The sequence below is a fragment of the Rhipicephalus sanguineus genome, chromosome 1 (genome assembly GCF_013339695.2).
Source record: "Rhipicephalus sanguineus isolate Rsan-2018 chromosome 1, BIME_Rsan_1.4, whole genome shotgun sequence".
Lineage (NCBI taxonomy): Eukaryota > Metazoa > Arthropoda > Arachnida > Ixodida > Ixodidae > Rhipicephalus > Rhipicephalus sanguineus.
This window is the reverse complement of record NC_051176.1, coordinates 235,306,417-235,322,155: the sequence shown is the minus strand read 5'-3', so window position 1 is coordinate 235,322,155 and position 15,739 is coordinate 235,306,417. Positions and strand designations below refer to the sequence as shown.

Sequence of the window (15,739 nt, the reverse complement as noted above, 5' to 3'; positions counted from 1 at the left end):
AACAAAAGAAATGTTTCGAAATCTTAAATTTATAAGTTTACTACATGATGGTTTATTTATGTTGATAGTATGCGTTCAACAGTATAGGCATGTTGAGCGTTTTATAGAATCAACAGCAACGGAAAAGCACTCAGCGCGGCCAAGCGGAGCGTGCACGAGCACCAAACACAACAACCGTCTTCTTCGTTTCTCCACTGGTACCCGTATGTGTCACTACATTTATTTATTTATTTATTTATTTATTTATTTATTTATTTATTTATTTATTTATTTATTTATTTATTTATTTAACTTTACTTTCTTACTTTGCTTTACTTCTCCATAGTTTATGAGCAAATCAGTGTCGCCATGCCACTTTCCGCGGAATCCCTAAGTATGATTGCAGGTATTGATAACTAAAATTTTAGTCGTCATATTACCTGAACTGTATATACGACAGCTTGGTGAGACAGCTGCGGGGACTTAAACAAATCAGTCTGATAAAAGGGCGACGGCGAGAGATGGATGGATGGATGGATGGATGGATGGATGGATGGAAAACTTTATTGAGGTCCATTAGGTCACGGTAAGTTTCCTAGCCCGCCTTCTGGCCGCTTCGCGGGCCCGTATATATATACTGCCCATAGCTGCTCTTCTAGTGCGAGGCTGCGAGAGATGGACGAATTGGTTAATTAGTACACAAGACTGAGAACCCATTGTTAGAACTAATATAACTAATTTCATGTTCTGGTCTGCAGTCTTTTGATCAACTGACAAAAAAAAAAAAAAAAATTAAGGCAGCTTTGCACTGGTGGTGCCAAGCCTGACGGAAGTGCGGAGCGGGGCGGCCTGCCATGTTTCTCTTTATTTTTCTCTTTATTTATTCCTCTCTTTCTTTCTCTTTTTCTACTTCTCTCTGATTTTCTATCTCTTTTTTTTGTCTGTTTATTTATATTTCTGTCTTCCTATCTACTTCATTCCCTTTCTCTCTCTCTCTCTCTATTTCTCGCTTCCTCTTTCTTTCTATCTCTTTCTTCCTCTTTGATTCTCTCTCTTTCTGTCTTGCTCTCTCTTTTTTCTATCTCTTTTATGTGTCTGTTTCTTTCTACATCTTTCTCTCTTTCTTTCTATCTCTTTCTGCACTCGTTCTCTCCCCCATCAGAGTTATCGCATCCCACGCCGGGCAAATCGGCGCACGTGTTCTGGGAGCGAAGCAAAAGATGAAGAAGAGGACGAAGAGAGCGCGTGCCGGTTCATGATGATAATAGTTTCCTATTCGCTCTGCACGGACTAACTGTCCGCTTAAGCAGCTCCGCTGTTAAAAAAAAAAAGAACAACAACATCGTGTGCCACGTACATAGCGCGCAGCTTGTGCAGTGCATTCGCGAGTACAAATGACTCAAGATACCACAATTCCGAGCTTGATGAGGCTGTTTAAAACAAAAAGAGAATTCAAAGGAACTTTAGCACTTTCGAGTCATCTTTGTCTTCGGGTAGGGTCATCCCTTGTGGCGAAGCAACTTCACGTTTTTTTTTTTCTCTTTCTCTTGGTTTGCTGCTTAGCTTATTGTCTAAATGAAATTAACTGTGCAGTCCAGTTTCATGCAGACACTGCAAAAGCAACTTATAAAATCTGTTGTCCATTTCATATCGTTCGTAATCTTTAGATGCCTAGCTGTACATGAATGAAATCTGAGAAAAAAAAAATAAAGAGTGGAGGTGCTGGGTATCGATCCCAGTACCTCTCGCATGCTAAGCGAGCGCTCTACCATCTGAGCTACACCCCCGACGGAAAAAAGAGTCAATGGAATACGTACCCTTAGTGCACAGGGCGTTCCGCATGAAACTAGGGCAAAACGAGGGCAGCCGTAGATAAGAGATTATTCAGAGGCAACTAACTGACTGCTGGCACACCGCTCCGCATTCCAATCGACTTGAAGCAAGGTCATTATCCGTTAAAGACCATGCCGCTCAGATATTTTCAGGTCTGCAGCGACGCCAGTCAGCCGTAATGATTGCATGCATTCTACGCGCCCTTTCAAGAATGCCTACTGTAAGCTCGATACTTCAAGGAACAAAAACTACAGGCATACAGAAGGAGACGCACACTGTCAATAATTTTATTGTGAAAAAAAAAAAAAACGCACCGCATATATAGCTTAAATTTCCAGTTACCTCGGCACCAAAAGAGCAAAGTTTTTTTTTCTAAGTGTCAAGAACTTTTGCAAGAGTTATGTCGTCGCGACATGAGTCATCATCAGACACGTGTATTTATCATTGACGCGCTACCGTTATACTTGCTATGTGAGATTAAAGAAAAAAATATATATACCTGTGTGTCTAATATGTAACTGCTATACTTAAGTCATAAGGCAGTGGCTGCTCATGCGTTAGCAGTTTTGTGTGCAAGGAACATCAATCTCAGATTAATGTTTATTGTAAGTAGTATTCGCAAGAATATTGGGTATGACCGCCTTTGCAAGGCAAGAGTTGTCATCCTTTACAATAATGGCGTATAAGCGGCCATTTGTAAAAGTAATTGATGTTGGCCGTGGTACCTGCAGAGCTATACTTCGAATCGGGTGATTAGGGTGCTATATGTTTCTCCATAATCATCAATCATCATTCTCTTCTACGTCCATTGCAGGACGAATGCCTCTCTAAATGATGTCCAATTAACTCTGTCTTGCACGCGCTGATTCCATTTTATGCTTGTGAATTTCTTGATTTCCTCACACTACCGAATTATTTGCCGCTATACCTGCCTCCAATTTCAATACTGGTAGAATGCATGCAATGGTCGCCGCGCACTTTTCGCTTTAGGAACAGCGGTAAGTTGTAGGTCATGATTTGTGAATGCGTGACGTCTGCACGTCAGCCCATGGTCGATTCCACGAAAGATCGAAAAAGGGTGTATGTTCGATGTTTCCGATTTTCCTGATAATTTTGTATGTTGTGCACATATGACTGCACAGCACGAAATCGCAGTTCGTTTTCAAATAAAATTTTTTTTCAACACAGGAAAATTCGACAAGTGTCGCCGGTTGACGACGACCATTTTACGAAGAGTGCGTTTTCGTAAATTCGCAATCATGGTGGCAGCCACTGAAGCTATATATTACAAATATCTTTCTTTTTGGCGGAAGTAGAAGTAAAGAGGAAATAGCTCTTATCATTTCATGGAATTCTGAGTAAATTATGTATTTTTAAAAATTCACGAAAAACGCTGCGTTTTTGAAAATCAGTCAAATTTGGGACGCTATGGCTACTTCTGTGAACATCTTAGCTTGTTCATATTTGCAGTATGAATAGGCCTTTATGTGAATAATGAACCTCTGCATTTGTATTTCTCTAATAATTTTCAAAGTAGTAAATTTTCATGCTCGAAACACCAAAAAGAGAAAAGTGCTCCTCCATTCAAAAATCTATAATAAAAAAAACCCAATCTCAATTTTGTTCAAAGTCCCCCAAAATGTTCTCAAAGGACTGCAGAATGATATTATGAAAAGACATGTTGCATCATTTTTATTACAACAAAAGCAGAAAATGTCAAACATTGTGTTTCCAGAGCGTGGTGGCTACTGCGCAAAGGACATCTCTAGTAACAAGAAAATACAGTAACACGTCTTTTTTCTTCTCTGAGCTTCGCTAAACAGCAGTAATGATCTATTGTTGGAAAGTGGGAACTGTTTTGTAAAGAAAAAAAAGATCGTTCCAAATTAAATGCATTCGCGTGGTTTGCGACTTCACGCCAGTGTTACACATCCCTCAGTCCACAGTATGCACTTTCAGTTGTAGCCTCCTTTTCTTTCATCTATTTCAGTTGAGTATAATTCATATCTTGAGTGCTAAAGAACGTATTCCCTCCATGCGTCTCTTATGATGATGTGCTGTGCCAGAATTGAGAGATTGGTACAAAAGCCAAGGTCTCTTCATGAATGGAAATGAATTTCTGGAGAGCGGTCGCCAAGAGGTGTGGTTTTTGTTCGCCCCAAATGTGTACGTTGTCAAACCTTATGTGATCAATGCAGAGTTTAAAAAGAATCGATCACGTGAAGATTGGTGGCAGCAGTTCTGGCCACGGACAAAACACGTTTTGTTTGCATTGCATCTGCTTTGTTTTGCATATCCTTCTTTCTCTTGAAGGAGTGCTGGCAGATCTGGTTTCCCTCTTGAATTGAGCGCGCATCCTGCTTCATGACCCTCCGCAAAAGAGTATCGATCCGATATCTTCTACGTAACGAAAATTCTGCTGCAGCGGAATTTTCTTTTTGTGCACCATGAGGCAGTCCGTACAAAATCTCGGCCATGGCTATAACGCCTACCCATAGCCACCTTCAGAGCGTAGGATAGTGATCGCATCAAAGTGAAGCACAATTTGGATGCTTAACTTCTATCTCAGGTGGTGTTTGGCTGACTGGCACAGCCGTACTCGTTGCTGTCGTCTGCTCAGGCGGGCGTCCATCGCGCCGCCCTTTGCACCTGTCCGCCTAACGCATGCTACTCCGTTTACACGAGTGCTTGTAGCGCGGGCCACACGATCCGCACTGTGCGGATCCAGAGACCGGGCGGGAGGGCGACGAGCGGTGAAAAATGTATCGTGTAACCAACGCAATCGACACCCCAGCTTTTTCTCGTGCATAGCGACAAAGCCTGGCAAACAATGTGTGGCTGCTGTGCTTAGGTTGCACTGCGGTACTCGCCGTTCACCACTGCCGCCATTTGCGATTTCTCACATTCTTACAATGCATGATCGACTCAGCTACACATATTTCGCGTTTAGCTTCGTTACTTTTATATAAGCGCATTTACTAAAAAAAATTATCCAGAGGAATGAAAATGTCCGTGCTGCCCGTCGACGAGGAATGTAAATGGTGTCGCAAATGCATTTAATTGGAACGATCTTTTTTTTTCTTTACAAAACAGTTCCCACTTTCCAACAATAGATCATTACTGCTGTTTAGCGAAGCTCAGAGAAGAAAAAAGACGTGTTACTGTATTTTCTTGTTACTAGAGATGTCCTTTACGCAGTGGCCACTAGAGCACTGCACGGGCCCGGGCCGGCCCGAAAGCCCGGGCCCGGCCCGGCCCACGGGCCGGGCCGGGCCGGGTAAGGGGTTGTTGGATCGGGCCCGGGCCGGGCTCGGGCCCATGATCTTCGGGCTCGGGTCGGGCTCGGGCCTGAGCCAGGCCCGTTTTTAGGCCCGGGTCACATACGTATATGTATAATTGCGTGTGTACGTTGTGTGGCTTTGTTTTTGTTGTTTTGTGGGGTTTAACTTCCCGAAGCGACCCAGGCTATATGAGTCGCCGTCGTTGTGGGCTCCGGGTAATTTAAACAACCTGGAGTGCATTGGCGTGCACAGAAATTGCACAGTACAAGACGCCTACAATTTTGCTCCATCGGTATGCTACACGAGATGTCAAGAAACGCCTAATATAAGTTTCCACCATTATAGTGAGTGAAAGACGTTCTTGGGTACCGTGTAAGGAAAGCAACGGTAAACTGCCTAGATTAGTGTATATAAGATGTGCGCGTTCGTATCTAGCAGTGATTCCACTCCTGCGCCAACTGCGCCAAAGTGCGCCAAATTGTATTTACTGCGCCATCCTGATAATATCGACGAAAATTGCGCCAAACTGCGCCAAAGTCTCGGGTTTGGGGGCGTCTATCACCGGCAATCGCACGGCCGGCGCGTCAGAACATGTGCAGCTTGATCTTGGGGCTGCCAAAGTCTCAACCATGGACCAAGAATTATGCCGCTGAATAAATAGCGCTCGCGCATGCGTCCCGAATAAGCCACGATACCATTCACGGTGCCGACGCAGCTTCTGTTCTGCAAGTCGGCTCGACAGCAAAACGCGTTCTCCGCAGAGGCTCGTGACGTCTAGGCCTCTCGGTAGCGAGAAAGTGCGACGGCGATTCATCGGCGGACGTGGTCTGTTCTAGAAACGCTGCTGATAGCTCGTTTCAAGCGTCGCATGGCACGTAAGGAAACAGGGGCGTAGCCAAGGGGGGGGGGGGGGGGTTCAAACCCCCCCCCCGAAATTTTTCAGTTTTGCTTGCGTATATAGGCACGCACACATACAAACGCACGCACGAACATACATAAAGTATGGTTGAACCCCCCCCCCCCCCCCCCCGAAAAAAATTTCTGGCTACGCCCCTGTAAGGAAAGCAATGTTCAGTAATAACTACATGTGTGCTGCTAAAATGTCTGTCACTTCTGTTTCCGGACATCGCGGAATGAAATCTGGGATCGCTAGCAGTATATATATGGAACAATATCGAATTTTCCTTGCTTCGCGTTATGGAGAGCACGCGAACGGTGGAAACGCGTTCACACTTTTCCTCAGATATACTTTATCCATGGATCTTCATTCGGAAGAGCTTTTTCGTAATTGCTTATACCAGCACGTCCTAGTTTAATCACTCTGCGGTAAATACCTCCTAAAAGGCCCTGCCCTTTCGATCTCACGTGCTAGGGTTCCAATTCTAATTTTTTGCTTGCTTTTTAAAAATGTCATCTCATTAATAAAAGCATATATCCTGGTCGGAGCAGCCGCATATACGCATCTGTCAGTAGCGCGGGCCCGTCGCTGACGGCCCACAGTGAAGTGGCTACCCCATGTTACACGTCCGCCCCTCGCTTTCGGTGGTCAATAGCTGACGGGTAAAAAAACTCAGTTTCGCTTAAGGGCGAAGGAATGAATGCGATACCAACAAATTGTATTGTTAAACGAAGTAAGGCTACTAGCTAACTCTTTTGGATTCGATCTCGCGTAACTCAACGAAACACTGGTTTAAGGGAATATGGCCGCTCCAGGAACCGAAGCGTTTTCTTGCTCTGAGTTCCCTAAACACGAAGTAAGCGTTGAGAGCACAGCAAGTTTACGAGCCGTCTCCTGATGCCTCGAGATGGCGTGCGCGCAAGCGACTGCGCCCTTCGAACGATGCGGTCCTCTCGCCCCCCCCCCCCCGCTCCCCTGGCGTCCTTTCATGCTCCTTACGAAAGACGGGCGGGGCGTTTCCTCTCTGTTTGATGAGCAATCGACGGCAGGCCCGGACGCGGGAAGATGTTATCTCATGCGCTGTCCGTGCGACGGAGACAGACGGCCGGCTAGCTTAATCTCCGCTTCAGCCGCGTTCGTCGCCAGCGCTCGCGAGCTTTTACCCGCGGCTAGAATGCTCGTGGTGATGTTATTAATTTGGTCTTTATACAGAAAATTACGGCAATGGCGACGGCAAAAATCCACGGAGAGCGTCCATATAAGTGTTATCACAATAAACATTTTAAAAAAGTTGAGGAGCCATTTCACTCTGTGAAGTGGATGATAAGCGAAGCTGTTTCGCGCATGGCAAGGAGGTGACATGGTGGAGGACAGTTTGGTATGTAAGGCCAGGTTGTTAACGTTCATTACGCAATATTAATGCGAAAGCATCAGATGCTTTATCAAACACGAAAATAAACCGTCGGCGTTGTCAATCGATTGATGCAAAAAATAATCATGTGATGGCGTCATCATCACGTCATAGATCGTCAAAACTTGTGACGTCATCATGGCGTCATATATCGTGATGTTACGTGATGACGCCATCACGACATCGTCGCTTTACACTCCTTCCGTGATCGGTGCGCCGATCATGGAGCTAGCGCAAAACCAGGTGAGGTGCAGAAAGCTTGCAGAGAAGGAGGGGGAGGGTCAACCCGTCGATCGAGAAGAAAAAGAACCTGGCTTTCGCCTTGGAGTTTTCTTAGGGGAATGCATTAGGGACAGTGTGGATCTTTGGCATTGAGGCACTGCTGTACATCACGGCGTTTGTCTACAATGTCTGCTGATAACCACGTAGATGTATTTAGTGTGTTACTTCATAAAGTGCAATTTTGTTGATCTGGTATTCTGTTTATTTGCTAGTGTCGAAAATAATCGCCGAAGAGGTTAATTCAGAACACTCAACTGCATGAGCCCTTGTTTTTTCAATAGCGAGTGAAGTATGGAGTTCTCCTGAGATGATTTTTTCCATGAGATTTGCAATGAATCGAAATATTTCTAGCCTTCATATGAGCCCCATAGTAATATTCCGGTTCTTGAATGTTATTGCAATATGCTTCTGCACTCCAGGATGTAAAATTCGCTGCTCCAGAGTGCTCCCAGATGCAAAATTATCTGCTCCAAAGTGCTCCAAGATGAAAATTTTGCTGCTCCAAAGTGCTCCAAAACGGAAATTTTGCTGCTCTAAAAATTGCTCCAAATCAGAAGTCCTCGGTAGCATCACTGATCTAGGGAAACATTTCCAGTATGCAGCTACGCTCGCATGCCCGTAGACTGGCCAACGCGACTTGTGAGTCATTATTATCTCAGGAGCTGTTTTTCGTGCATTTTGAGTGCAAGATGCGGAGCGACTCTTATCACAGGGCGAACGCCGTTGTTGATTTTGCCATTACTAGTGGTGAGGCGCCAGACCATAGAGACACTCGTTTCCCCGAGTGTGGCTCACAACGGGAGTGATCAGGCTAGAGAAGCGATCCGGGAGTCTGGGAATAACCAACACGCAGACTGATTAGTTTTATCACCGTTAAAGCCACCACGCTCTGGAAACACAATGTTTGACATTTTCTGCTTTTGTTGTAATAAAAATTATGCAACATGTTTTTTCATAATATCATTCTGCAGTCCTTTGAGAACATTTTGGGGGACTTTGAACAAAATTGAGATTGGGTTTTTTTATTATAGATTTTTGAATGGAGGAGCACTTTTCTCTTTTTGGTGTTTCGAGCATGAAAATTTACTACTTTGACAAATATTAGAGAAATACAAATGCAGAGGTTCATTATTCACATAAAGGCCTATTCATACTGCAAATATGAACAAGCTAAGGCGTTCACAGAAGTAGCCATAGCGTCCCAAATTTGACTGATTTTCAAAAACGCAGCGTTTTTCGTGAATTTTTAAAAATACATAATTTATTCAGAATTCCATGAAATGATAAAAGCTATTTCCTCTTTACTTCTACTTCCGCCAAAAAGAAAGATATTTGTAATATATAGCTTGAGTAGCTGCCACCACGGTTCCGAAGTTACGAAAACGCATTCTTCGTAAAATGGTCGTCGTCAACCGGCGACACTTGTCGAATTTTGCTGTGTTGAAAAAAAATTTTATTTGAAAACGAACTGCGATTTCGTGCTGTGCAATCATATGTGCACAACATACAAAATTATCAGGAAAATCGGAAACATCAAATATACACCCTTTTTCGATCTTTCGTGGAATCGACCCCATTCAACTTCTGGGGGAATATCCTTTTCATGACAGGGCTGCAACCGCATAAAATAAATAAATAAATAAATAAATAAATAAATAAATAAATAAATAAATAAATAAATAAATAAATAATAAATTAATCTCCTTTTTATCTCTCTCTCCTTCTCTTCCAGAAAACTACATTTGTAACGGCTCCTTACTTGGACTTAACTATCACTATATCGCTTTTTTATTGGATCAATAGTAGGTATAACTTTATAGGAAGAAGATCGGGACGGTACTAAATGCATATGCATGTCCATAGGCGTAGAGTTTTGATTCTCCCGAGGCGGGGAGCCCGACATGCTCTTCCGCCTTTCTCTCTATTTCTATCTACTCCAAATAAAATTTTAAAATTTCAAGGTATCTTACGTGCAGCACCGCGATCTCTTTATGAAGCGCTCAAGTGAGGGGCTCCAGATTTACTTTTATCCCCTGGAGCATACTTATTTTGCGCACGATGCATAGCGCACAGGAGTGGTGCATTATACGGAGGCCTAACCGTTGTCGTCCCAACAGGCTTTTGCTTGAAAGCAGTGTCCCTTTGTTTTTGTTCTGTTTGGCGATGCTGCTACTTGGCTTCCTTGGTATATTTTATTGTCATGCTTTGTTTAGTTTGTTTGGACAGGCACCAGCCAGGGGACAGTGGGCAGTGCTGGCACAGGAGTCTCTGATTATACGAGTGTATTCAAGATGGCCAAAAATAATGCTCAGATGGTAGCAAACACCATATGGTACCACTGCACCTTACGAGAAACTTGGGTTACGAATTTTTCCGCCAAAAGCTGTTCTCTGGATGAATATTCGAGTCGCTCTTCGGTGACAGAGCTGGTAGTAAACCCCATTACTGACCAATCGAAAATGCGTACCATCTTTTTTTTTTTTTCTCGGCACTTCTATAGGCAGGTCGAACGGACAGCCATTTGCAGACATCCAAGAAATTACACTTTTTCTTATTGGTGAGCAAGTCTGTGCGAAAGCATTCACTGACTTACTGTGTCGGGGATGCTTTGTATGAAGCAATTTTGTTGTCTAAAAAACAAGAGATGTCGCTACGCGATTCAAGACTTTTTTTTCTTTTTTTTTAGTCTGCCATAGCTGATGCAGGCACTTCACTTGTTCATTCAGACAACATATTCCGCACATATAAATCCGTTTGAGGGCGCTTTCCACTGAATGTATGACTCGCCACTGGCCCAAGATTCAAATTGTTAAAAGTCTGAAATGAAAAAGAAGCGGGAATAAACAGGTCCCTGTGAAATAGCTGCCAGACAGGATCACCAACAAACAGTCCAATGTCGATGGGCGCGGATCCAAGCCAAGCACTTAAAAAATATTCCGGGCAGGGGGGAGGGAGCACGAAAACCAATGCCCCCACCCCCAGTAGCTGGCGCTTATGTACAGTACGGTCCACTGTTAAAGGGAACACTCGAATTAGCAACTTTCATTTTGTTGGCACCCTAACGGCTAGTGGATGCGCATAGATTGTTCGTGCACGTTACTGGTCTATCATAATGGTTCGGAACTGTCAACCACCAGTAGTGTTATGCAGATCTAAGCCAATGCTTTTGCCGGGGAGCGAAATTCGGACATACCCGAAACGCAAGTGTTCCCTTTAACAGTGGACCCGTCTGTACATGTCGGTACGTACATAAGCCTGCTTTTCACACTTAGGTGCTCTAATATGCTTATCACTGCGCAATGAACAGCCGTGGGACAGTAAACGTTATGCGAGAAAATATATCAGGGGCGTCTCTTCCCGTCATGGAAGACACCCCCGACTCCGGTCGGTCACGCGTTTTGTGATGAAATCGGGCTTTGTGGGAGCGCGATACGATCGAGTAGTGCAAGGCCGTACATCTCGACTCCAACGGAGAACTTGCTGGACAGGCTGAAAGGACGAGTGGGTTAAAGTCTGGTGATGACAACGCCAGACCTTTTGTGTCGAGGACCGTGGTGGTTCCAGCCGCTTCACGAATAGTCACGGTTACTCTCTTGAGTACGACACATCATGAGGATGTTCCCATGTTCAACAAATTGATACTCGCACAACGACCCTCATACTCGCGCAACGGTATGGATGCGAGACATTGACCGCCGTCGGAAAGTCGGTAAGTACAACAAGACAGGCAGGCTGAACAGCGAACTTAGACGACGAATCGTAAGCTCTTTACTCGACAAGTGTGATCGACTATAAGTTCTTATTGGACACGACACATTATCACCATTTCTGCTCGAGCGCTATGTATAACACCACTGGTTCACGCTCGGCAAAGAGCCAGAGCTTAAATAGATCTTTTTTTGTAAGTGTATTGTTGCACTTCAACTCCGTTTCGTTATCTTCATAGTTGTCGAAGTTATATGCTCCATATAACAGTCTTATTAATAATTAAACGATACGTGTGTCACGACTAATTTATGCACATCGAAGAGAGAGAGAGAGAGAAAGCAAAAAGAGGAAAGGCAGGGAGGTTAACCAGGTGAGCGTCCGGTTTGCTACCCTGCACTGGGGATAAGGGGATGGTGGTTAGGAACATCGGAGTGTGATGAAATGGGCAAAGCGGACGGGCAGACCAATCGCGCGTTCTAATTCTCAGCTGCGGTCGCAGAAAAACCTAGACGATGTCAAAGTATAAAAAATAAAAAAATCTTCACGCATGAAATCAAATAGCAACGAGGGAAATCCAGTGCAGTAATGACAGTTCATTAGACGGAGGAGTAGGTAAAAAAAACATGGTTGATCCCTCTGTCATAGGAATCGGTATAACAGGAAAGTGAAACGTGTCTTCACAGACGTAGTCGAGCGTTTGTTGTGTATTGTTTCGGCACAAGGGCGAAGGAATGAATGCTATAGCAACAAATTGTAATGTCAAGCGAAGAACGGCAAGTAGCTCGAAACTCGCCACGCGCTGCTCGAGAAGAAAGGACGCACGGAAAGAACATACACAGCATGAGCGAGAACTAACAACTGTCATAGCTCGACAGTTAAAGCGCGCCGCTTAAACACAAAAGGAGACGCACGAAACGAACGCTCAAGTATACACAGGATGAGCGCGAACTAACTGTCACAGCAGTGTGTGTGAGCAGCGCGATCCTTTCGCAAAAGCGGCCGCTGCAGTGAGCGAAGTGACCTTTGTGCTCTCTGTAACTTCAATGCAAACTTGCGGTGAGAGCACAACATGTACGCCCCCCCCCCCCCCCAATCACGAGATAAGCGCGCGCGCACGAGCGACCACGCTCTGTGGGGGCGCACGCGCATCACAACGCGCGAGGCGACGACCTTCAAAGCGCGCCCTTCGAGCTCCTCGCGCCATCTCGCTAGTGATAACGAAAACACGTTAAAGTGCCACCGATCTCTGAGTACCGCCACCAATAAATGGTGTATATAAAGATCACGCCGTTAGTATGTTGAACAACGTGTTGTCTGTGGCCTAGTAGGTTAGCACCGCGGAGCGAGGGGTCGTAGGTTCGACTCCCGGCGACGGAACTTTTTCTAGTTTTTTTTGTCTTTACCATCTGTTGGTGTATATTTTACAACGTCATATCCGTGACGGAAATACGTCAGTGGAGCCGTGGTGTACTCCGGCATAAAACACTTTCGTGTTAAAAATATTGATTGAATGAGGCGCTTCGCAGTGAGGACTGAAAGTACAGTCTGCTAGGTCAGCAGCGAACTCCCGTCGCTATAGAGACAGATTGAACGAACCTTTTTGGAGCTATACATTTTAAACTTTTTTTATCTCTCTCTCTCTCTGAATAGATCGCACGTATTCTGATATCCCCGGAACGTGAGATTAAGCCGCAAGCTATACAAAATCTTTCTGCGGGGATGACGAATCTGTAATTTTTTTTTTCATTACCTCTTAGACAGCATTCTTAAATTTGTAGGTAGCGGTCCTTACCCCTCTCACGTGCGATTTTGTAACACCTCCCTAAAACGATAATTCTGGATAAACACGTATTGGCAGGCGCAATTGAAAAGAATAAACATCTGTATAGTGCACTGAAGTCTGAATCAGCCTTGGTTTTGCACTTAGAACTTAATTATCTTACATGGTATGCGCTGCAAATTTGATGATTTAGGTCCGTATATTCACGAAAGTTTTCTTACGTTATGGAACTCTACGAAAGAACAGACGTTAGCCGATCGTAATAATGGATGTGCAAAGGCAGCTTACCATTGGCAAATACCACTTACGAGCTTTGTGAATTCATAAATTAGGCATTGTGAATTCATCTCCTAGTTTTTCAGATCGTGTTCCTCGTGTTCTTTCAATACGTTTACTGCACGCGAAATTGATCACTATTAGATACGAACATACTATTTTAGACTTCAATCCGGTACAATTACCGTCAATATTATGACAAAAATTAAGGAGCAAAATGGTATCACTACTCCGTGCCGAACACCACCGATGCGTGATAAATAAAGCCTTGGAATCGAAGATTGCCGGGCACGTATCATAAAAGATGTCTTACATTACAATTCTTCGTAAAAGATGTCAACTAATCATAAGTATTAGCAGCTGGTATTAGCGAATCTAGGTGACCGGTAATGGCAAAAGACCTTACAATATTTGCGAATTCGACAGCTGTTACGAAAGTGCAATTCGAGGTTCGAAAAGAAAAAAAAAACTTCGCTGAGCGCTGGGTTGAATCGCACGCTGCTCACTTTTGACAAAAACTCTGACAATAAAATAACGAACGAAACGCTATAAGCAGCTACGTCAACCCTGCAACGCGAGTTGTGAACTACTATGGCTCTGCATTACTTCTACACGCATTGTGGCCACATCAGAGCGTCTTTCTATCGCGCTCGGAGATTCTTTCTTTCTTTCTTTCTTTCTTTCTTTCTTTCCTTCTTTCTTTCTTTCTTTCTTTCTTTCTTTCTTTCTTTCTTTCTTTCTTTCTTTCTTTTCTTCTTTCTTTCTTTCTTTCTTTCTTCTTTCTTTCTTCTTTCTTTATTTCTTTCTTTCTTTCTTTCTTTCTTTCTTTCTTTCTTTCTTTCTTTCTTTCTTTCTTTCTTTCTACGTCCGGTTGACAAGCCTATAGTTTCGGTTTGCCTTCCGCAGTGGTCGCACTCAGCGCGAGCAAGACGGAACACCGTGATTTCGCTGCCCAGTTCCTTTTTTCTCTGTCTCAACGGATGAATAATTTCGAGCAGCCAGTGAGCCAGGGAAAGAGTGTTATGTGTATACATAACCGGCTGCGGCGGAGTGTTCTAGCGTTGCCAACGTTATACGAAAGCGCTTTGTTTCTTCGCAGTTCTTTTATTATCCGCAATTTTTTAGATGTTTGCTAGTAATGGAGACGTGGAATTCACTCACGAGCAGAATGTAGCCGATGTGTGAAGTTTGAAAATATATAGATGTTTCTTTTTAAATATATCGAAGAGCGATCCCAACTGACAAGAAGCGATTGTTACCTCAAGAATGCGCACTTGTATGAGCCTTGGGACACAAATTTTGGGGGTTTCAGATTACTTTCAGCGCCCACGGCTATAGTAATAAAACCTAACTGAAAATGGTGCACGTATGCAGGCAAAACACAATCGCTACGCCTCCCTTCGTTTTCAGTGCACATTATTATGAGCCATGAACAAACACCAACTTGCCCATATTGCTACGTTAGTACGAATTTCTCGGTTTGGTTCTGTTGCGATTAAGCAGTGTTGGTTTGTCTGTTTTTCGATACTTGCGTCAATAACGTTAATATGCATACAGCAGCGAGCAACTGTACATTTTGCGCATTTTATACTATATAGTAAGAAAGGTAAGAAAGCTCGCGCTAGTTTCGAAACTGAGCTAATTCCGCACACGAGGAGGGGGATCTTCACATGCTGATAGCTGAAACGTAAAACACACTTTTTCCCCTCAGAACCATCGAAAAGAATACCAGAGCTTTTCTGCTGAAATCAAAATATCAGGTTTTGACAGTGGGCTCTAGCTGTACATATAAGAGCACCAAACATTAGCAGCAGAATAAATTCAATTATATTTACTATATAAGCAAAATACCCTAATTACTTTTTAAGTTTCTAACCTTATAGATATATTGTACAAGTTTCAATTGCGATTGTAAAGCGCTAGAAGTGCAAAGTCATGTCTACTTAGCGAAAATCCTCTAACGAGCACCGGCTTCGAGAGATGTTACCAGTACGGAATATACAGGTGCTTTATTTAAAAATTGCTTCAAAGCATGCTTCGAATGGCTGTGGGCGCTGAGGCATTTCTTGGCGGATTTTCAGGACGAATCTCTCTAAGGTGGTTCTACTTTGAGGATTTCTTCTAAGTTGGCTTAACTTTGCTACTCCTCTCTATTTCGCAATTACAATATGTTATCTAAAGTCATTAATTATAAAACTCTAAAAGTCAATAACCATATTTGAGTCAGCAAAATTATCTTTGAAATCCTCGTTCCTGCTAATGTATGCCTCTTCACGCATACCTTATTCGCT

General features: G+C 43.7%; 1 non-coding gene across 1 annotated transcript; it reads right to left on the bottom strand.

The window, feature by feature from the left end:
- Window positions 1–1,693: 1,693 nt before the first annotated feature.
- Window positions 1,694–1,766, bottom strand: Trnaa-agc (transfer RNA alanine (anticodon AGC)). The gene has a single exon. It is a non-coding gene; the product is annotated as a tRNA-Ala (tRNA).
- Between the last annotated feature and the right edge of the window lie 13,973 nt (window positions 1,767–15,739).